The 23494-nt window shown below is 35.2% G+C and overlaps 1 protein-coding gene across 9 annotated transcripts in view; it reads left to right on the forward strand.

Annotated features, from left to right (window-relative positions):
* LRRC28 (leucine rich repeat containing 28) overlaps positions 1-23494 on the forward strand; it is a 130632-nt gene that overhangs the window by 49039 nt on the left and 58099 nt on the right. Inside the window, exon 1 of one of the 9 annotated variants that reach the window (XM_017886904.1) lies at positions 20159-20291. The exons of the other annotated variants lie outside the window; for them this stretch is intronic. The gene's annotated coding sequence lies outside the window, so the exon portion shown is untranslated. Of the gene's footprint in view, positions 1-20158; positions 20292-23494 lie in introns of those variants that run through there. 9 annotated transcript variants of the gene reach the window in all.

Genomic DNA, 23494 nt, shown 5'->3' on the forward strand with positions numbered 1-23494 from the left:
TATCTATTTTTACCTAGTTTTAAAGTATAAATGCATATTTTATAAATGAAAGTACAAGTCTCTTATATAAAATTAAAATTTCAATTATTAAACTATTCACTTGAGTAATCAAAAAATTATTTTATAATTTTTTGTTTACAGGCTATGAAAATAGTGTTTAATCTAAAGCAGAAAATGTACATTGGAAAATATTTTTAAAAGTATGCACAATTGGCCGGACACCGTGGCTCATGCCTGTAATCCCAGCACTTTGGGAGGCCGAGGTGGGCGGATCACTTGAGGTCAGGAGTTTGAGACCAGTCTGGCCAACATGGTGAACCCTATTTCTTCTAAAAATACAAAAATTAGCTGGATGTGTTTGTGTGCACCTGTAATGCCAGCCCCTCAGGAAGCTGAGGCATGAGAATCGCTTGAACCCAAGAGGCAGAGGCTGCAGTGAGCCAAGATTGTGCCACTGCACTCCAGTCTGGGTGACAGAGTGAGACTCTAAGAAAATGAAATAAAATAAAAGGTATGCACAATTACGCATATTGTTGTATATGTCCTGAACCAAAATTATGATTTCTGTGGTGCTATTCTTCTATTACCTGATATCTCTAGGAAGCTGATTACTACGTGTTCAAGAATGTGAGATAATTTTTCTGTACAGCTCTGTGTACATAACCAGTGAAGGAAGAATCACCGTTACTGTTTTATATATACAGGGTGTTGTCTTGCAGTATTTTTATCCATCAGAGGAGCTATTCTCGTTCAGAGATAAATTTCCGTAACTCCTTCTCTTTAAGTGAGAAGATCCAATAGCATAGTTGAATATGTATTTTACAAAGACCAAATCCCTAAATTATTTAGCAATCTAAGAGTCAAATATTTGTATTGTTTTTAAGTGCATGTTATATTAAATATAGACCATAGAATACTATTAATTTTAAGTAAAAGGGAAGTGAACATTTTAACCTTTTCTTTTGAGACTCTTAATAAAATCAGCTTCATAAATCAAAGTTAATAATAATTGTATCTATTCTGTACTTCTTAATTTTTTTCTAAAATGCCAACCACCATATCTGTTTTATTTGAATATTCTTGGTTTGCTTATGATATCCTGTGAAATTGCATTTGAACTTTATAGGTAAAACTATTTAAGTCTCCCACAACGGAATTCCATGGAGCTTTAAGTACTATAAACTTTCAATAAAGCAAAAGCCTATAAAATTATTGTTACTTGATCCCTCTATGTCTCTATTTTCTTATCCAATGTGGTAGGTAAATTTTAACATGATGGATTCTGATGTTCATTCTACCACTAAAACTCAACATTTTTAAGTTTATACTAGCTCTAGCAGGTTTGATTTTATGGAAGACCTAAAATGATGCCTTTGAAAATGTGCTTCTGCTGCTAAAAGAGATGACATAATAAGGTGTGAGAGTTTACATATTACCAGTGTTTGTTTCCTATACGTAGTTTAAATTTCTGACAACTTCTAAATCAGAAACATATGTAAAATTATGATATATAATAGTATGACAAGAAAGAGAACCTATATTTCCTTATCCTCAGGGCATTATCTATACTGATTTACAATGTGTGTTTTATACATCACTTTTTTTCCTACATACCACTCATAAATGCCATCTAAATAATATCTTGTTAAACTTTATGACAGTGTCAATAATTTTATTCTAGGTATGAGTTAATAAATTTTTAAGCTATTGATATTCTTTGTGTGTGTGTGTGTGTGTGTGTGTGTGTGTGTGTGTGTGTGTGTTTGTTTTTGTTTTTGAGATAGAAAACAAGTTTTGCTCTCGTTACCCAGGCTGGAGTGCAATGGCGCAATCTTGGCTCACTGCAACCTCTGCCTCCCTGGTTCAAGCAATTCTCCTGCCTCAGCCTCCCAAGTAGCTGGGATTACAGGCATGTGCCACCAAGCTATTGATTTTTTAACAGCTTTTTTGAAGTATAAATTTATATGCCATAAAATTCATCATTTTACATGTACAGTTAATTAACTTTATTCAGTGTCCACAGTTTAGGAACCCACAATACAGTCTAGTTTTAGAATTCTTCTGTCATTGCAGAAAGTTCCCTAGTGCCTGTTTATTGCTAGCCTCTGTTCTCACCCACAACCACTGATTTTGCTTTTTGTCTCTATAGTTTTGACTTTCCAGAAATTTCATGTAAATGTATATAACCTTATGTTTTAGTAGTTTAAATGTATATAACCTCGTCTTTTATTGCTTCGTAATGTTTTATTGTATGGATGTGCCATATTTGGTTTATTCATCAGTTGTTTATTTGGGCTGTCTCCAGTTTGGGCTGTTAGGAATAATGTTGCTATGAACATTTGTGTACAGGCTTTTTGTGGGCATATGTTTTCTTTTCTCTTGGGTAAATACCTAGGAGTAGAATTGCTGAATGTATTTTTAACTTTGAAAGAAACTGCCAAACTGTTTTCCAGAGTGGCTGTACCATTTTACATTCCCACTAGCAGTGTATGAGGGTTCCAGTTCTTCATCCTTGCCAACATTTGGTATCTTCAGTCTTTTTTATTGTAGCCCTTCTAGTTGCTGTATGGTGGTATCTCATTGTGTTTTAAATTTGCATTTCACTAATAACTAAAGACTAAGCACCTTTTCGTGTGTCTATTTGCCATCTCTTTGGCAAATATTAACTATTTCTATCTTTTGGCCATTTTTAAATTGAGTTGTTTATTTTCTTATTATTGTGTTGTAAGAGTTCTTTATGTATACTGATGTTAACAGATAATTTTCATAAAAAAGCTAGTGTCGTGACTCCCATACAGATATAAAAAATTTAAAATGTGGTAAAGCTTTTATTTAACTCATTAATGAGTAAACTGATGAGGTGTTATAACCAGTTCAAGGAGAATCCCTAGAACAAACACATAGATCAAGAATATAAAAATGGGCCGGGCACGGTGGCTCACGCCTGTAATCCTAGCACTTTGGGAGGCTGAAGCAGGAGGATCACTTGAGGTCAGGAGTTTGAGATCAGCCTGGCCAACATGGTGAAACCCTGTCTCTATTAAAAATACAAAAATTAGCTGGGCATGGTGGCGCATGCCTGTAATCCCAGCTACTCAGGAGGCTGAGGCAGGAGAATCGCCTGAACCCGGGAGATAGAGGTTGCAGTGAGCTGAGATCGAGCTATTGCACTCCAGCCTGGCGGACAAGAGTGAAACTCCATCTCAAAGAAAAAAAAAAAATATATAATTATATATATTATATATATATAGTATATATATATATATATAAATGAATATTCAAATGGAGGGCAAAGCTGCGTTTCTCAACAAGGGACAGAGGCATTGTCCCCCCAGTGGATGTAAATTTATGTGTATGATTTATAAACAAGAATTATTTTACATTGTTATTCAGTTATCTGTAGTTTATTGGAATTGTAAAAATTACTGCAGAGACTCAGTGTCAGATAACCTGTATGGATATGCTAGAACCAAGGGTAGAAAACTCTGACCCGTGGGCCAAGTCTTGGCACTTCATCTGATTTTACTAAATAAAGTTTTTTTGAAACACATTGTTTGCATATTGGTCTATGCCTTTTATACTGGAATGGCCAGAGTTGAGTAGTTGTGACAATGACCATATGGTTTGCAAACTCTAAAATATTTACATAAAATAGCCTTTACAGCAAGTTTGGTAAACTTTTTGTCAACCCCTGCGATTATCTGGATACAAGTCATTTATCAGATATTATGGATTTGCAAACATTTTTTCTCATCTGGTGGTTTGTGTATTTTTTAAATTGGGGTGTCTTTTGAGAGACAAAACTTATTTTTCCTTTGTCCGTCACTCCATTCATTTATATGATATATATATATATATTATATTCCTTTTTTTTTTTTTTTTTCAAGACAGGGTCTTACTCTGTCACCCAGACTGGAGTGCAGTGACGTGATCTCGGCTCACTGCAACCTCTGGCTCCTGGGTTATAGCGAATCTCGTGCCTCAGCCTCCTGAGTAGCTGGGATTACAGGTGCGCACCAACATGCCTGGCTCCTTTTTTTTTTTTTTTTTTTTGTATTTTTTTGTATTTTTAGTAGAGACCGGGTTTCACCATGTTGGCCAGGCTGGTCTTGAACTCCTGACCTCAAGTGATCCACCCGCCTCAGCCTCCCAAAGTTCTGGGATTACAGGCATGAGCCACCATGCCCAGCCTTATATATTTCTTTATGTATGTATGGGTGGCAATATTAACAAGGATGAGGGTCTGAAAGACTATTTACTAAAGTGATTTATGGGGATCACGACCCTATTCAGTGTAATTTCTAATCATTTGGTCTATTTCTTGCTTGTATTTTATTTATGTAAAATACTTATGGCTTTAACCTTGCTTCTCTAATTTTGTTGGGCCTCCACAACAGTGTGCTTCTTACCAACAATATAGGGAGAGACTTGAGACTGTGTGACCCACCCCAATCCTGTGGACCTGCTCACGTGCATCTTTGATGGCCAGATCTTAGTGGTAGGAGTTGAGCCAAACAAGTGAAAGGCTCTTCGTTTTAGCACACATCAGATCAGCTAGATGCATTTTGCTATCCTCTAGAGATCATGTAAATACATATATATAAAAGGAGACTAGAAGAAGGCATGCCGACAGCCAGGATGGTTATTGGAAGGGTTCATCTCTCAGGCTTTTTTATAAATATGAATGAATTTTCTGTCTTGCTAAATGGTAGTAAATATTTTGAACATCTTTTTATAGAGTCATGGTTGACGAGTCTTTCAGGGCTTTTGCAGCACCGAAACTTGGTTTAATTTTTCTGTAATTTCTGAACTCTGATATTTAAATACATAAATTATCTATATAAAGATGTAGATTTTCTAGCACATATTCATTTAATTTTTTATTCTTTTACAAAGTAAAATAAATGCTACTTTGAAATTAATTAAGAAAATATTTATAATGTTTCGATTTAACAAAATGTTTATAAGAAAAAAGTGTTTCTGAAATCGCTGAAACTAAAATTCTCCTAACACCTTCAGGGTTCAAGCTTTAGCTTTCCATAAAATATCAGGGTTTGTTTATTTAAAGAATGTTAATGAATAGCTACTATCTTTTTTTAAAAGCTCTGTGATATGCTAATTAGGGGTCAGTAAAATTTGGAAAGAGGAATATTATGTATTTTCCTTCTATATTTTCTGTCATTTATAATTTATTTGAAAATAAAACAGTGGCTGTGTTTTCTTGAAATCCTTCTTCGTGTTTCTTCACTCAAATCTTGAATGTTCAAACTGAGCTCTACATAAAGTATGTTAGTACATCTTTGTAAGAATTGTGATGCATAAGTTCACATTTCTCCTTCATCACTTAGAAAGAGAGGGCAGTATTTTAGTATCAGTCATTGAGAAATTAAGCCTTGAGTGGTAGTAGTTCATTTATTTTTAACAACATGATTAAGGCTATTCAGAAGAATACTTTTGTTAAACATTTGGGTTTTTCCCTTTTGTCTTCATTTAATTATTTCTTAGTATTGTACATTAGTAGGCTAAATTACCTTGGTATCTCTAATTAAAAATTAAATATCTTATAATGATGTAGCTTTTAGGGAGACTTGCAGGCTAATGATGCCGAGGCATTTCTCTTCGCTGTTGGCCCAGACATTGCCCACTCGGTTTCCTAATTTAGTAACAGAAATAAAACTATGCACGACTGGGCAGGTTTGGTATGCCGGCGCCCTGCCAGGAAGCGTTGGTTTCTTAAGCAAATGGACCGATGGGGATTTGAGGAAAACACAGATTATGTTACATGAGCTTTGCACTTTGCAAATCCCTAACTATTTAAAGGAACTCGGCTAACCCTCTGATACCTAAATAAAGTCAGTTTTGTTTAAACACACATACACACAAAATGATATATTGTTTCCTTTTCCAAAATTAAAAATTATGCTTCATATTTGTGTTTTTAATTTCACATTTTTTTGGTCAACGTTTAAAAGCTCTCTCGGTTAAATAATGTATGAAAATTATTGTTAATTTTGTTAAATTATTTTATGTATTTGCAATACCCTTCACTATAGCATAATATAAAGGAGTTGATAATATACATATGCCTTGTGCTTCTGTGTGAGGAAATGAAAGAAAGTTCTGGCAGGTTTTAAAAGAAGCCTAGTTTTATTCCTTGGCTCTGGCACCAGCTTGGCTGAGTGACCTTGGTGCCTATTGTCTGTCCTGCACTGTGAGTGTCATGAGTGTTCTGCGTCACGCTAACACTTTAGGTTGGTCTGCAGCAGTTTCTTTGCTGAGTGTTTGAGCACAGGCTGCTTTCCTATCCACTGACACATTTCCTCCTTGCTGGTGCATCTTGTCTGGCACATCTTTGGTCCTTTTAAGGTCCATTGCCTCTGAATTGGGAGAAAAGCCTTGAAGCCCTGAGGATTAGCCTGCTGCTTTTCTCCTTCAAGCCATTATGTGTTTCTTCAGCCTCTGCCATTCATTGTCAGAATGGGGCCAGCTGTTCACTCTGGTGATCTTTGTTAAATTGCAATTAGACTGTATGTAAAGCCTAGAGGCAGGTAATTCTGAAGCATGTTTTCATTGAGAGAGTTTATCTCATCTTTTACTAGACTTTTGACAGATAGAAATGAACAATTCTAATACATGGGACACTGTGGGTTGGGTATGGAGAACGATACAGTGTGGAGGGTCCACATCATGCTTAAGGCAGCATTGGTTACAGTGTGGAGCAAAGTGGATTTAATATAAATTTAAGTTGTCAAATCCCATGGACTTTAGGACGAGTAAGATTTCCCATCCTATAAATGCCATCCAAAAGTGTAAACATCAAAAATTCTTAACTGAAGTGGTCAGAACATTACTAATCTATGAAAATAATTCTTAGAAAGATCTATTCCTCTCCTTTTGAATATCTGAATAAGGCAGATAGATGCCCAGTCCTAGCATCAGAGACCAAAGATTCTAATCCTGTTCATTCATTTTTTAAAATGTAAAAGTTGTTACATATAGAAAAGTTACCAGACCAAAAGTATGTACTCAATAAATTTACCCTCTTCCTCATCTCATTTTTTTGCTTTCCCAGTTTATTTCTATCCTCTTAGAGTCCATACTCCATGAAGACTGGCTCATAGTTCCTCTGTCATTAGCCTTGCCTTGTTTTCCTAACTTCCAACACTCATCTCAGTTTTAAAGGGAAACTATAAAGATCCTGCAATTGAAAATCTTGTTAAGGTGCAATATTCTATACTTGTTAACAGTAAAGACTTACTTATGTGTGACCTTGGTCACTGTGGATCCCATTCTGGATGTGAGAGGGAGTCACTGGTGGATTTTGAGCAGAGAAGTGATATGATCTCATTTATGTTTAAAATAATGACTCAGATAACTGTAAAGAGGGGCCAGTAATGAAAAAGGAGGCGCCAGCAACAAAAACTGAGAGATGGGTTAGGAATCTGCCAAAATAACCCCAGAAAGAAATGATAATGGCTTGCACTAGAATGGCAGCAGAACTGTTGATGAGAAGCAGTTGGATTTTGGCTTATTTAGTGCTTTATAATTTTCACAGTGTCTCACTCACTTTCTTTTACCAACAGGGCAGGTTTTGTCCCTGGTTATAAATAAGAACTCTCGAGGGTCTGAGAGATTATGAACCTTACACAACGTGACTTAGTAAGATAGAATCAAGACTTAATGCTAGGTCTTGTGATTCTCAGTAGTGTTTTTTCCAAGTTATTAACATAAATACTTAATCTTAAAAAAAAAGTCTGTTTCAAATATTTTATATAATTGAAGAAAGTAAAATCATGTACTAGTGACAGAGCATGGTGGCTTACACCTACAATCCCAGCACTTTGGGAGGCTGAGGTAGGAGGATAGCTTAAGCTAGGAGTTCAAGACCAGCCTGGGCAACATAGTAAGACCCTGTCTCTACAAAAGATAAAAGTAAAAAACTTAGTTAGGCGTGGTGGCACGTGCCTATAGTCCTAGCTGCTTGGGAGGCTGAGGTGGGAGGATTGCTTGAGTCTAGAATATTTGAGGTTGCAGTGACCTATGAATGCGCCACTGCACTTCCACCTGGGCAATAGAGTGGGACCCTGTCTCCAAAAAAAATAAATAAATAAATGAAAAATCATGTACTAGCTTATAATACTATATTATTTATCTCTACATAACAAATTACCACAAACTTAGTAGCATAAAACAACACACATTTATTATCTCAATTTCTATGGATCAGCAGTCTAAGCACAGCTTAGCTAGATCTGCTTAGGGTCTCAGAAAGCTGCAGTCAAGGTTGGGTTGACCAGGGCTGCAGTCTTATCTGAGGCTCAACTGCAGACTAATAAAGGAATTCTTGATTGTTTTTGCTATCTAAGAGAAATAATTCTACTAAGGAACAGTGCCCTTGTCTTTTTTTCTATAGTATCACTCCCTTCTCACCTCAGCTTTGGATATGTAAACCTAGCAGTTGGAGTATAAATGCTTGTTTATTCCATTCTATAAGAATCTTGGAATGCAGACTCTATGTTTGTGGGTGTTATCCTCATTTTGCTGCCATGAGTAAATATCCTAATTAGGCTTGTTAGTGGTTATTTTCCATTTAGTTTCCTAATTCTGCTTTTGCTGTTAATCCACTGTCAGGGTGATCTTTTGCAGATTCTTTGGCTGATGAATTAAGAAAATTTGTGGAACCAACCCCTGGGTTCAAAAAACAGAGTGACCCTCAACTGTGATCTGACTCTCTCCACTCCTGAAGCCTTTCTGAATTCTGCCTCAGCTTAGTTGATTGTTATGAACTAGTCTTTATTTGTGTGTATGACATATAACTGAGGGAAAATGTCTTTTTTGTTTTTTTTTTTTTTTTTTTTTTTTTTTTTGTTTGAGGTGGAGTCTCACTCTGTCGCCAAGGCTGGAATGCAGTGGTGCAATCTTGGCTCACTGCAACCTCTGCCTCCTGGGTTCAAGCGATTCTCCTGTCTCAGTCTCCTGAGTATCTGGGATTTCAGGCACATGCCACCAGACCTGGCTAATTTTTGTATTTTTAGTAGAGATGGGGTTTCACCATGTTGGTCAGGCTGGTCTCAAACTCCTGATTTCGTGATCTGCCTGCCTTGGCCTCCCAACGTGCTGGGATTAAGGGTGTGAGCCACCACACCCAGCCAGGAAGATGTCTTTTAAAAGCTTTTGGGCACTCTCTTCCACAGTTTCTTCTCTTAGGACTTCTGCTTATAGAATTGGAAGACTAGGTAACTCAGACCAACCCTCCTTTGAGGACAGTGCGGAGTGGGGAGTCTGGGAGAATCTGTTTTGAAGGCGTTGGTGAGCTAATAAGGTGGTGAAGAATTCCAGGCCAAAGAGATTAAAACCTTTAAACACCATTTCCCACTAAAATGAGCCAGGTTGCTGGGTTTGAGGCACAACTTGTGGAAGATGCACCCTCCAGACATCTTGTGCCAGAAAACAGAGAATCAGTCAGAGACTACTGAGGGTCATGTGAACATCATACAGAAGTCAAAAGTGAACTGTTGAAGCATAAAAAGCAATGACTGAAATGTATTGAAACATATCAGATATAGAAACATCTATGAGTTTGTAATGGTGCTCTTAAAAACTTGTTGGTAAACTCTGGAGGTTGTTGTAGTACCAACTTGTTCTTCAAAATTTAAAGGGAAAGAATCAAACATTTTCTGCCTTTTCTAAAACAAGTATTTTCAGCGTAACTGAATAGTTGAAGGAGGGAGAGTTTTCTACATGGAATAATTACAGTTAATACATATAGAAGGAATGATGGATTTTTAAAAACCAACATTTGTAATTTCTAATGAAATATCTTGGCAAAATCATTAATAGCTTCGTGAACCATTAGGTAAAAAGTTGATAGGAAGCATTGTATTTAATGGATCAGGCTGATAACACTAGAATCTACTAGTTAATCTTAACTTCACTAAAAGTGGGACAAGCAGACATTATGTTCTACTACACTGTGTGATGAAATTGGAAGTGTATAGCCCTCTCCTTATAATGTAATCATGCCAAAGCAAAGTGAACAAGGGATAAGTGAGTATTTTTGATGACACAATGAAGGCACAGTAATCCAAATTGAGGATGTTGAAAATTCTATAAGACAAAAATCCGTGTAAGTAAATGAAAGACCTGAAAATGAAGAAGGGAGAGGGAGAACTGTTATAAATTAAGAGATTTAAGAGTCATATCCTTCCATTTCTTCAAGTCATACATGGTGACCATGCCAACACCATACTCTTCTGTAAGGTGTTTCACACAACATGGCTGTCCAGTTTCTCCAACAGTTTGACTTTCTCTGCTCTAGGTTAACACAAATGCTTCCTATTTTTCTTATCACTGTTACCCACAGAGGTATTTGCAGGCCTTTTTGATATTTTCAGCAATATATTTACACCACAAAGCTGAGAATAAACAAAAAACCACAGTGAGAAATGCACGTAGGTCTTGGCCCTGTGTGGGTCTTGGTGGGGAGCCTGCTGTTGGTGTCCTTAGCCTGCACACATGCCCTTTCACTACCCTTTGTTGGTTTGCTTGTGTGGGGGTGTCTGGGCGTGCACAAAAAGATATATTTCAGCTAAAGGGGACTGGGAAGGTCTTTTCTGTCTTGGGGACATGGAATAAAGTGTGTGTTATGTACTCGCATTTTGACTGCAACCTATCACGTGAAGTCAGGTGTGTAATTTTCCACTTGTGGCATCATGTTAGCACTCAGAAATCTTTGGATTTTAGAGCATTTCAGATTTCAGGTTAAGTACTTCTTTCGTTGCTTTACATATGTTGTGTGTTGGTTCTTATTCATTTCAAATATATTTTCTAATTTTCTTCTTTACCCATGAGTTGTTTACAAGTGTATTGTTCAATTTCCAAGTGTTTGGACATTTCTCAAGTTTCTTCATATTGTTGATTTTCAATTTAATTCTGTTGTGGTCAGACTATATTCTTGTATGTTTTCAGTTTTAAAAAGGAAATTTAGTAAGACTTGTTTTATATCCTAACATGGGTTGGCAAACTATGACACACAGACCCAATCTGGTCAGTCGTCTTTTTGTGGTTGTTGTTATTTGCCTGCAAGTTCAGAATGATTTAAAAATTTTAAAGAGTACTTTAAGAAGCCAAGAATATGCAACAGAATGTGTACATGGCCTACAAAGCCTAAAGTATTTACCATCTGGCCCTTTACTGAAAAAATTTGCCACCCCTGCTCTAGAATATGATCTATCAGATATGGTAAATGTATGTGAAACATAAAGGGCTGAATATGTATATTTCTTAATTTCTTTTAAAAAACCCTAAAGATTATTTAAAGCAATAGTCATAACAATGAGAAAAGTGGAAACAGCTATATAGGAGCAAAGTTGCTGTGTTTTACCAGAATTAAGCCAGTATTAACCTGAAATATATTGTCATTAATGATATATATTGTGATTCCTAGAATAATCACTAAAAAAACCCTCAAGAAGTATAGCTAGAAAATTAATAAAGGAAATTAAAACAATACACAAATATTTCTACAGTCATGCACTGCTTAAATATGGGAATACATTCTAAGAAATGTGTTGTTAGGTGATTTTGTTGTTGTGTGAACATCACAGAGTACTCTTACACAAACCTAGATATTATAGCTTGCTACACACTAAGCCATATGGTATAACTTATTGCTTCTAGGCTACAGACCTGTGCAGCATGGTACTATACTGAATACTATAGGCAATTATAACACAATGTGACTTTATTGTTAAAAACTGAGACACTAACACACACATTAGCCTAGGCCTACACAGGGTCAAGATAATCAATATCACTGTCTTCCACCTCTAATCTTGTCCCACCAGAAGGTCTTCAGGGACAGTAGCATGTATGGAGCTGTCATCACCTATGATAACAATGCCTTTTCCTGGACTGTCTCCTGAAAGACCTGCTTAATGCTCTTTTACAGTTAATTTTTTTTATAAGTAGAAGGAGTACACTCAAATAAAAAGTATAGTATAATTAATAAACCAGTAACAGAGTTGTTTATTATCAATTATTATGTACAGATTTGTATGTGCTGTCCTTTGTACAACTGGCAGCATAGTAGGTTTGTGTTTACACCAGATTCATCACAAACACGTAATGAGTTGTGCTACAATGTTACAATGGCTACAATTCTCACTAGGTGATAGGAATTTTTTAGTTACATTATAATTGTATGGGACCACTGTCTCATCTGCGGTCTGTTGTTGACCAAAACATAGTTATGTGGTTCATGACTGTATGAGATAAAAAAATAGTAATGGAAAAGCAGACACAAAAAGACATGAGACATAATTTTAAAAATAGCTGAATAACAAATGTAAATATAACAACATCAGTAATTACATTAAATGTGAATAGTCTAAACACTACAATCAAAAGGAAGAGATTTTCCAACTTGATCATAAAGCAAGATCCAAACTATATTTTGTCAGAAGAGCTACAATTTAGGAACAAAGACACAAACAGGGCCAAAATAAAAAGAAGGAAAAAGATATACCATGCAAACAGGAAATAGTAGCTGTAGTAGCTATTTTAATAACAGACACAATACACTTTAAGACAAGAAATATTGGAACTAAACAAGGACAGTTTATAATGATAAAAGGATCAGTATATCGGGAAGATATAACAATTATAAATGTAGATGCACTTACCAGAAGAGGCCCAGAATACATGAAGCAGAAAATGACAGAATTGAAAGGGGAAATAAACAACTCAATTATGTTGAAGATTTTAGTAGTCCTCTCTTGGCATCTGAGAACAAGTAAAGATATAGAAAACTTGAACAATTTTGTTGACCAACTTGAAGTAAGGTAACTCTCCACTCAACAGGAGCAGAACGCATTATTCTTTAGCGGCACACATTGAACATTCTTCTGCAGCATACATAGAACGTTCTTCAGGATAGATCATATGCTAGGCCATAAAGCAAGTCTTAATAAATTCAAAAGAACTTGACTCCTTCCTGTTATTTTGAATTACCGTCTGATAATCATTTTCTTTCAGCCCTTTTAATATTTCTTATAGGGCAGGTTTGCAAGCTTTCTCAGAAAGCAGTAAGATGTATATACAACTTTAAATCTTGGATTTTATTTGCATAGGGTGTTATTTGACATCAATTTTATTCTCTTTACTCCAAAGAATAAAATAGTAAAAGCTAGAAAATATTTTCGTAGATTTTCAGCTCTTCAGAGGATGAAAATTTTTTTATCATCAAACAAGTAATCATGCAGTTCTTATTTATCTGAGAATGCCTTTATTTTGAATTTATGGCTGAAGGATAGTTTTCCTGTATGTAGAATTCTTGGTTGACATTTTTTTTTCTTTTCCTTACAGAGTTTGCCACTTTTAGGTGACAAAGCTGTGGGATTTTGTACGCTGCCCCAAATTGAGGGCGCTCTCTCTGGTAGCCAAGCTTTTGGTTTCCTTAGTCCTGTTTTGATAAACTACTATTCTTGTAGTCTGGGCTGGAGGTAGGATGTGATAGGAGCCATCCCAACCAAGAAAAGGCTGCAGACTTCCACTGTTCTTGAATGAAGGTTTTGTAGAACAACACTACTGAATTTATTGTCTGCCTTTGGTTGATTTCTAGAGTTCTGAAATAGTTCTGAAATAGAATCTGAAATAGATTCTAGAGTTCTGAAATAGTGTTGTCCAGTGTTATGCTGGTTTTTGGTGGAGAAACTGAGTTTTTCACATGCCTTAGGCTGCTGTTCTTCCAAAATATTCTCAAGCAATTTATTTAATTATTTAAAAATATTGGGCAGGTGTGGTGGCTCATCCCTGTAATCCTAGCACTCTGAGAGGCTGAGGCAGGTGGATCACTTGAATCTAGGAGTTTGAGATCAGCCTGGGGAACATGATGAAACCCCGTCTCTATAAAAAATTAGCAAGGAATGGTGACACATGCCTGTAGCCTCAGCTAATTGGGAGGCTAAGGTGAGAGGATCACTTAAGCCTAGGAGGTTGAGGCTGTAGTGAGCTGTGATCACACTACTGCACTCCAGCCTGGGTGACAGAGTGAGACCTTGTCTCTAAATAAATAAACAAATAAATGAATCAATAAATAAGTAATTTTTTAAAAGATATAAGGAGCTCACAGAGCTGCGGAATCCATATTTTTGTCATGAATTTGTAACAATATTTTATCATCTCTGATTCTGTAGCACTTCTAAAGTTACTGGGTAGGTTCTTGTGTTCACAGTTATTGACAAAACATTGGGAATATGTTTTTATGTTCTTTCATTTACTGAGATGGTATTTATCTGGGTATGTAAACTGCTTTAAAGTATATGAAAGCCTTCTTACCCCCTTCGCCTAACCTGGTTTTAAGTTCCTCTATAAGATGTTTGAACATCAATCTTTAGTGGAGAAGGTAGCCTTTAACTTGTCATTTTAGCTAATTATTCTTAGTGCAAGTATACATTTAGAAATCTTTCTGGTATTAGCTTTTTTTTGAAGTGTGGCTCATGCAGGACAATGAAGTTTACTTCATTCTTGCAGATTCACATAGCTAAAGACAAATGTAAATCTTTGGTTATAGCTTTCTCAGAAAGCAATAAGATGTATATACAACTTTAAATCTTGGATTTTATTTGCATAGGGTGTTATTTGACATCAATTTTATTCTCTTTACTCCAAAGAATAAAATAGTAAAAGCTAGAAAATGTTTTCGTAGATTTTCAGCTCTTCAGAGGATGAAAAATTTTTTTATCATCAAACAAGTAATCATGCAGTTCTTGTAAAAATTCCCAGAGGAGCACAGTATAATTTCAGTGTTGATTATTTATTTAAAATATTAAACATAATTTAGTTTTGAGGACAACAGCAGATCAACAGACAGTAATATCTAGGTAAGAGGAAAGTAAATTCATTTTATTGTTTTAGGTGCTGTTTAGATACTGTCATTGTTTAGGTACTGTTTCTGTATTAATTGTTTCTGTGATAGAAAGTTTCTTGGTGTTTTGAATCATTAACCAAACGAACTTTCTTATTCTCTTATTATAGGCTTAAAATGAACTTCCAGTGGAAAGTCACTACTACTATCCTAAAATTTTTATGGTGGGAAATAAAATTCTAGGATGTCATGCCAGTAGTGCTATTGACAGTCCATATGCTGGTTTGTTGATTAAACTCAATTTTGAAACAATTATAAACTCTTATGCTGTTATAAGTCCATATATTTTGAAGCAATCATATTTTTTTCTTTTTAATTTTTTCCAGCTATTACCTGGTTTTGTACAAATTAGCTAATGCTACTTTGTGGGTAATGATAGAGGCCATATAGAAAGGTTTGAAGTTGATTGCTACTCTGTGGCCCCAATTTTGTTAAGCACCAACTATGATAATAGTCATGATTATGATAAGGTATCAGAAATACCATCTTCAGGCCAGGCATCTGGCTTACACCTGGAGGCTGAGGCAGGAAGATAGTTTGAGGCCAGGAGTCCAGGATATAGTGAGTTGTGCATTCCAGCTAGGGCAACAGAGCGAGAACCTGTCTCCAAAAAAAGAAAAAGAAACATTATCTTCACCTACTAGAAGCCTGTTTCCCACTCACGAAATTCTTATTTTAAATTATGAATTCGTAACAAAAGCATCACACATTTTAAAAGTTGAGTAAAGCATCAAATCAACAATTTTTGTGTGCTATTAATGGAATCTGCTCATGTTTTCTAGAAATTTTAACTTAAATAAAACATGTAGATATTAATGCTATATTGGCTCAACCAGTAAGCCTTTTATAAAGTTTGTTGTATCTATGTTGACAGTATTTCTGAATGTAAGGTTATATAAAAATCAATTCATCCATACTTTTGGTTACTCATTAAATATAATTTGTTATATGTACTAATATCTCTTAATGAAAGTGAATACAAAGGAAATAATAATTATTTGAACAGTAGTTATATCCATATTTTTGTAGACTCATTTCAAAACAGAGTGGTCTTTTTTTCCTTGTAATTTTATTTTCTTGTGAAGAATTTCTTGTAAAGAATTTCTCTGGTAGAAACCACTTGCCTCTGATAAGGAACTAGAGAAATAGGAATTAGGGAATAAGGAAAGTCATTTTTTTGGTGGAAAGATTTGAAGGAGATTATGAATACAGCTCATTCCGTATTTTATGAGAAACTTTTAAATTCTATTACTGTATTGGGAACATCTGCCATAAGGGGCTGAAGGCCTGTTTTTGCCTATAGGGAAGAAAGTAGAAAATTAATGGATGATAGGAGATAATTATTATACAAAGAGAAATTTGAGGTAGGATTTAAATAGAAAACTCTTTTTAAAAAACTCTTTGAACATCCTTCCAGAGAACTACAAGAATAAAACAGTATCTATTGAAAGGACCACGGTGGATACAAGCTTGGACACCAGGGAAGGTTTTTGTTTGTTTGTTTTTTAAAGATGGGGTCTTGCTCTGTTGCCCAGGCTGGAGGAGTGCAGTGGCATGATCATAGCTCACTGCAGCCTCAAAATTTTGGGCTCCATCAAGCCTTCTCCTTGGCCTCCAAAAGTGCTAGGATAACAGGTGTGAGCCACCTACTGGGCCTTTTTTTTTTTTTTTTTTTTTTTATAGCACAGCCTAAAGTTATAATAATCAGAACCTCATAAATGTTGCATGTACACAAGTACTCCAGGGACCACGAGTATTAGACTAGGGTTTAGCATCCCCTTTTCATTTTGTTTCTCTTGAGCAGAGTCCAAAATAATTCCTTTTATTTTCCTGTAAAAAAGGAAAAGTATTAGAACTACTATTAAAATGTCTATGCCTTTCTGATGGAGTACCTAGGGAAAATGTGCCTTAAAAGGTTGATGACCGACCTTTTCCAAACTTTCTTTACATGTTCTGTGAAAAAGTGTGCAGTGGCCAAATGTATGGGAACCTCCTGGTGAGTCACAATTAAGTGGGTTTCCTGACTGAATAATGCTCTGTGATAGGTTAATGTGTATTACAGTAAACAGTATAGTATATTGTTTTTCCTAAACTTACTAGACCATGAGAACATTGCTCTGAACTGGTGTTCCTGTGAACACAGTTGGATTAACCACTACTTGAGATGTGTGTTGTTCCATAAGGTCAGTAGTAAAAATTATTACAGACATTTGGTTTTTCTTAAAGTTAATTTAAAATTAAACGTCAGCTTTCTTTTGTTCTTTTTTTTAAATTGCTTTTTGGCGTGTTGTTTTGAAATAATTCCTACATTTTGCTAACCTGCCAGTTCAAATAGTAGGAGAGTTGAACATAAAATTAATTTGGAAAATGTTAGTATTCTTGGAAATTTTATTTGCAATTAAAGCATTTCTGAAAAAAATATGACTTATAAAACACACGTCATCTCTGCAACATTGAAGTGTTTGCTGTTCTCTATAAACATACAGGTTTTATTGTTCTTTTCCACTGTGTTGTTACTTGCTATTATTGAGGAGCATTTAAAAGCTTTGTTAATGCAGTGCACAACAAAAGATTTATAGAACACAATAAAAGATTTTGAATTCTGGTGTGTACCGACTGTGTTGCAGCAAAGCAGTCGTCCTCTTTGTAGTATTTTTGCAAAGATTGGGAATAAACAGACATCTGAAGGAATATGTTTTTATGTGTTCTCATTAGAAGCATCATACAATTTTCTATACTTGTAACTGACAGAAACTGTATGAAATTTGAGATTTAAAAGAATTTTATAATGACAGAATTTGTGAGACCCTCAGCAATATAGATTTACATAAAAGCATTATATACACACATTTATGAAAGTTTTGTGTTCTGTTGCAGTGAACCAGAATATCATTAGGAAACCCAAATTTTTAGAATTGTAATCACAGATTTCAATATGATAATTCTTAGCTAAAGTAAATACAACTAATAAATAAAATGTAGCAGGTGCTTAGAATTGTTGTATTTCTTGTTCTAAGGAATCCCATAGTGTGTGAGGGGCACCATTAAATAATTAATTTTTATTATAGAAGTAGTTCATCACAATAGAAATAAAAGTTTAAACAGCATAGGAAGTTTTGAAATGGAAAGATAACATCTTTCTGTGCCACATTTCATTTCTACGCTTGATATTAATCATTTTTGAGTCTTTTTTTTCACTCTGTAGGTGGTTATCTGAGAACTCTAAACAAGAGCAGGCAGCAAATTTAGAGACTTTGCTTTTGTTTTAAGATTAATAACCAATACGTGCATATTCAGAAATCTCTAACGCAGTGTTTTTCATGTAAATTGTGATGTGAGTTTCTTATTGTTTCTTACAAAGGCTATATATTAAGGTTTAGAAATCAGAATTATATATTGAATTTAACATGTAATTCTGTTAATTAATAGAGAAGTGTTTTTTTTAAACTAGATAATTTATATGCTGTGCATGTGTTTTTCCAGTGGTTTCCAAGTGTTCTATCAGTGGAGGTCGTCAGCCGCTTTCTATTTTTCATGGTAATTCTTTTATGGGAATTTCAAAGAAATAAACTGGAATGAATCAATTTGGTAATCTGAAATATATATACACTAAAATGTTTTCCATTAAAATTTCTTCCTGTTTTGAATTTAGAAAGTGAGATGAAGGCAGTCATCATTATTATATCATTCTTTCCAGCAAGTAAAATAGAGATTACTTTTACTTATTATGTGCAAAGTAGTAAAGTTAAAAAATAAATTTTTATTCTGGACTGTGATGCTGTGATATTTCTTGAGGCAATGATTATAATAGTTTTATACCAACAATAAACACGTAGTGGCCTCATTCAGGTCAAAGCCTAAAAACCCCAATGTGCTAACTCAGTAAAGAGAAAAAAGCCTACCTAGAAGAAGTCTGTAAAATTGACCATCACTAAAATAAAACATAAAATGAAAATCTGCGTATGTGATCTCCATGAATCTTGAAGAATGAGGAAGGTAAAGGATTTTTCCAAATAGAAATCCATGTACAGACACAAAGCGATAACAAAGATGCTAACTTTTAGAATAAATGCTTTTAAAAATCAAAGACAATATATCTGAAAAAGAGATAAATGCTATTTCTCTCTAGCAGTTAGTTATATAATTGTCATTTAGCAAGAATACTTTAATGACTAATTGGTTAGATACCCAGTGAACACCTGGGAAATAACTTATTTGGAAGAATACTGAATGAAATTCTAGTGCATAATTTAGTCACACACAAAGCATGAGGTAAAGTGTCAAAACAGTGTGATTTTTTTTTAAGTACTGTTTTTTACATTTAAAAATTTTTACCGGGAATTAATTGGCAAGCTTGACACTTAGACATAAATATTTAAATCAATTTCATTTTTCTTATGTTTGTCAGATGTCATATGTTTGGGGACGTTTTATTTTATTTTATTTATTTTTTATTTTATTTGAGACAGAACTAGGCTGGAGCACGGTGGTGCAATCTCGGCTCATTGCAACCTCTGCCTCCTGGGTTCAAGCTATTCTCCGCCTCAGCTTCCCAAGTAGCTGGGACTACAGGTGCCCACCACCATTCCCAGCTAATTTTTTTTGTACTTTTTAGTAGAGACAGGGTTTCACTATGTTGGCCAGGCTGGTCTCCAACTCCTGACCTCGGGGATCCAACCGCCTCAGCCTCCCAAAGTGCTGGGATTACAGGTGTGAGCCACTGTGCCCAGCCGGGAGTATTTTATTTTAAAGCTCCCAAATAATATTTAATTATCTTTTATAAATATAATAGATATTCTGCTAAGAGGTCTTCTTAATTGCTAATTTAATTTTTTTAACTTTAAGTTCTTGTATATTGTTTATATTAGACAAATGCATGATTAATAGATTTTCTCAGTGTGCTTTCTGGTATTGTTAACTTTAAGTTATGGTCATTTGTTACTAAATATAACCTGCCACACATTCAAAAGTTATGAATATATAGCAAGCCTCTTATAATATGAACAGTTGTGTCCTATACTAGCAGATCCTAAGTAATGTATTACTAAGGGTTATAAAAAAATAAACATGAGTTCATGTTTAAATTTGTAGACCATCACTCTTTAGAGCCAAAATAATTGCTGGATAGGTTCCAAAGCAAGTTTCCCAACACCTGATTAACTCCTGGTGCCTTTGAAACATGTTATGCAGTTGGAATTATAGGAGGGAACACATGCTAGTAAGCATTCAGCTATAATGGAGTGTAATAAGAGCATGGAGAAATACGCTGGTGCTGTTTGAGCCCTACAGGCAGTCACTCCTTCAGACTTACTGGATCATGATGTGAACCAAAATCAAACTATTTCTGGCCCATCAAACAGACCAGGTAAGGCATAGATTTGGTTTTGCCAAACTGGGTGGATCTGGTTGTACCTTCCCAAATGTGAAAATGATGTAATAGTTAAACAAATATACCCACATTCCAAATTTATAAAGTCAGATCATTGTTAATTCCTTCAGATTAGTTGATCTTGAAGATATATTTATTCCAACAAGACTTCATGGTTTTTAAGTTTAAATAAGATCTAATCGAGTTTCTAAATAGTTCCAAAAACAAAAGAACATCATTGTTACAAGAATGCCTCTGAGCTGTCATTGAGTATGTTATTCAGAGGATGCCAATCTTGTTTAAACATGAAAAAAATGTTTTCTTTTGGACCTGCCTTCAGAGTTTGAGGCATGTTCTTCTCAATATAATTGATGGTATCATATCTTTATCATTTTGGGGGTAGATTTGATCCCTAGAATCCATGAAAAAATTCTATATCAAGATCTTAAGGGAATTTCAAACCAGAAATTTCAAAAATGTGAATGAACACATATCATTGGATTGGTTTTGCTGGCTTATGATCTTGAAGGGCAATGTTTATTTGCTTACATGACTTCTGACATGCCTGCTGAAAATTTAGTTACATTATTTTATAGTCAACTCTAAGTTATGCACATTACATTTATTTCTGTAAAACTGTGTCAGCTATTTAGCAGATCACACACGCACATTTGAAAATGCCTAACAGACTGGGGCTATTTAGCTTGTGGGCAGCTGGTGTTCTGTCAGTAATGTCTTATAGAATATTCCCATCACTTGCATTCACAGAGATAATTATAAGACATTAAGGAAAACTTAAATTATGTTAAATGTGCAACAAACCTCTAGCAGTCTTGGATTTCACTTTTTTTCCTCCAAGGATTTGTGAGTTTCCTCAAAAGTCCACAACTGTTGTAATTTTGCTAAGCAACAAATCTGAATCGTAAGTGTGAGGTTTGTGTGCAGCTGCAAGTCTGGTCTGTGGCCACTGAACAAGTGAGGCAGTTTAAGGAATACATTAATTAAGTCAAAAAATATTTACTGTGCACCTACCATGTGCTAGACTCTGCTAGGTGCTAGGAATATGGGGAATATAGCAGCAAACAAAGTCAAAGCCCCTGTTCTTATGAGTGGGAGGTACACACTGTGGTTTGACATGTAAATAAATGAATAAGTAATTAAATAAGTAAATGCAGGGAGGGAATAAATAGGATGCTACAATTGAGAAATAAGGAATCTGCTTAAAGTCAGGGAAGGCCTTTGTGAAAATGTGATAGTAACGTTCTGAAAGACAAGAAAGAGTCTACAGTTTGGAGAGTTGGGAAAGAGCATTCCTGACTGAGGAATAACGGATTCAAAGGCTCCGAGGGAAGAAATAACTTGACACTTCATTGGGCCAGACAGAAGGAAGGACAAGGTAATTAGATTGTAGTGAGGTAGGGGAGAGAGGTGGGCCAGGGCTTATCTGGAGACCATGTTACTAGTAAGGTGGTGGTAGAGATTTTATTGATGTGCAGCAGAAAGCCAGGGCAGAGTTTGGGGCAGGGAAGGACCATGATCTGATGTATATTTTAATATCACTTTGGCTTCTGTGTAGAAAATAGATTGGAGAGAGTGAGAATAGAAGCAAGAAGACCAATGGGGAGGCTTGTTGGATGAGTTCAGGCAAGAGATGGTAATAGGCTAAGCTCAGTGTCAACAGTGGAGGTGGAGACACGAACAGACTCGGTATGGATGTTGGAGTGTGGCCTCTTATGGGGCCCTCACCTACCTTTTTTCACTATTTCTCTCTATTCTGTAGAGGATATAAGTTACAGTGGTGTTCTCAGATTTGGTCATTACCCAGTTCATAAAATATCAATAAAATAAGGGTGTGTTTTAAAAAATATAATAATATTTTAAATTAAAATCATATGCTTTTAAAAAATAATAAAATAATAAAATGCTTTTAAAAAATAATAATAAAAAATGATTAAAAGGTTTTAAAAGGTATACTTTTCTTACCTGGAAAATTATCTTCAGACCCCCATTAGGGTCCAGATACCATTTTACAGTATGCTAATCACATTCTAGTTTATTCTTTCAGCAAAGAGATAATAATGCCTCCTGTGTTCCAGGCACAGAGCTAAGGCATATTATTGCAAAGATGGGCAAGGCAGTCTCTGCCCTTTAAAAGATCATGTCCTGGGGCAAAGCAAGCAAGAGCCAAATAAACAGCTAAGTTACTATTCAACTTTGTGGAAAGANTAATAAAATGCTTTTTAAAAAATAATAATAAAAAATGATTAAAAGGTTTTAAAAGGTATACTTTTCTTACCTGGAAAATTATCTTCAGACCCCATTAGGGTCCAGATACCATTTTACAGTATGCTAATCACATTCTAGTTTATTCTTTCAGCAAAGAGATAATAATGCCTCCTGTGTTCCAGGCACAGAGCTAAGGCATATTATTGCAAAGATGGGCAAGGCAGTCTCTGCCCTTTAAAAGATCATGTCCTGGGGCAAAGCAAGCAAGAGCCAAATAAACAGCTAAGTTACTATTCAACTTTGTGGAAAGAACCAGGCTACTGAGTTAGTTTGGGTGGATGGTGGCTAACAGAGGCTTTGACCACTTTGTTGATGCTGCTGATTTTTCTGTGGTATTTCTGTATTTAATTTAATTTCTGTTCTTTTCTATCATCCAGTAATTTCTCACAATTTCTGGTTCATGATGCCTGCCAGTATTTTTTTTACTGCTTTTGCAGATTCTCTTTCCCACCTCTTAAAAAAATGTACACTCAGAAACATCTCAGAATGGAAGTATCAAAGTTTGTTTGTATTATTAAGCATAATTTACCACAATTGGATTTTGGCTCCCTGGTCTGTGAGCATGATTCAGCTCACGTGTAGAGACCAGGTCCTTTCTAGATAGGCTACTTATTTGCAGTGACCAGTCTGGATTTAAAAACATAAATATGATAATTCAGTGTGAAAGGATTTTAATCCTCATATCAGAGAATTGGGTTGAACTCCTTCTTAGGAAGATAATCATTTTAAAAAATGATTTTAGACTATATCTAGGATTCGATCCCAATTGTCACAAGGAATGTCTAAGAGGTTGCATTGTTTGATAATTGCAGTTAACTTAAGGGTGTGGGACATCCTGAATGCTGTTCTTAGCCTTAAAAATGGACTAATATTTCAAGTGAATCTGAATTGCTTTTAATTTTTTTATTTGTCTA

The sequence above is a fragment of the Rhinopithecus bieti genome, unplaced genomic scaffold (assembly GCF_001698545.2).
Source record: "Rhinopithecus bieti isolate Rb0 unplaced genomic scaffold, ASM169854v2 scaffold_15821, whole genome shotgun sequence".
In the NCBI taxonomy this organism is placed as follows: Eukaryota; Metazoa; Chordata; class Mammalia; order Primates; family Cercopithecidae; genus Rhinopithecus; species Rhinopithecus bieti.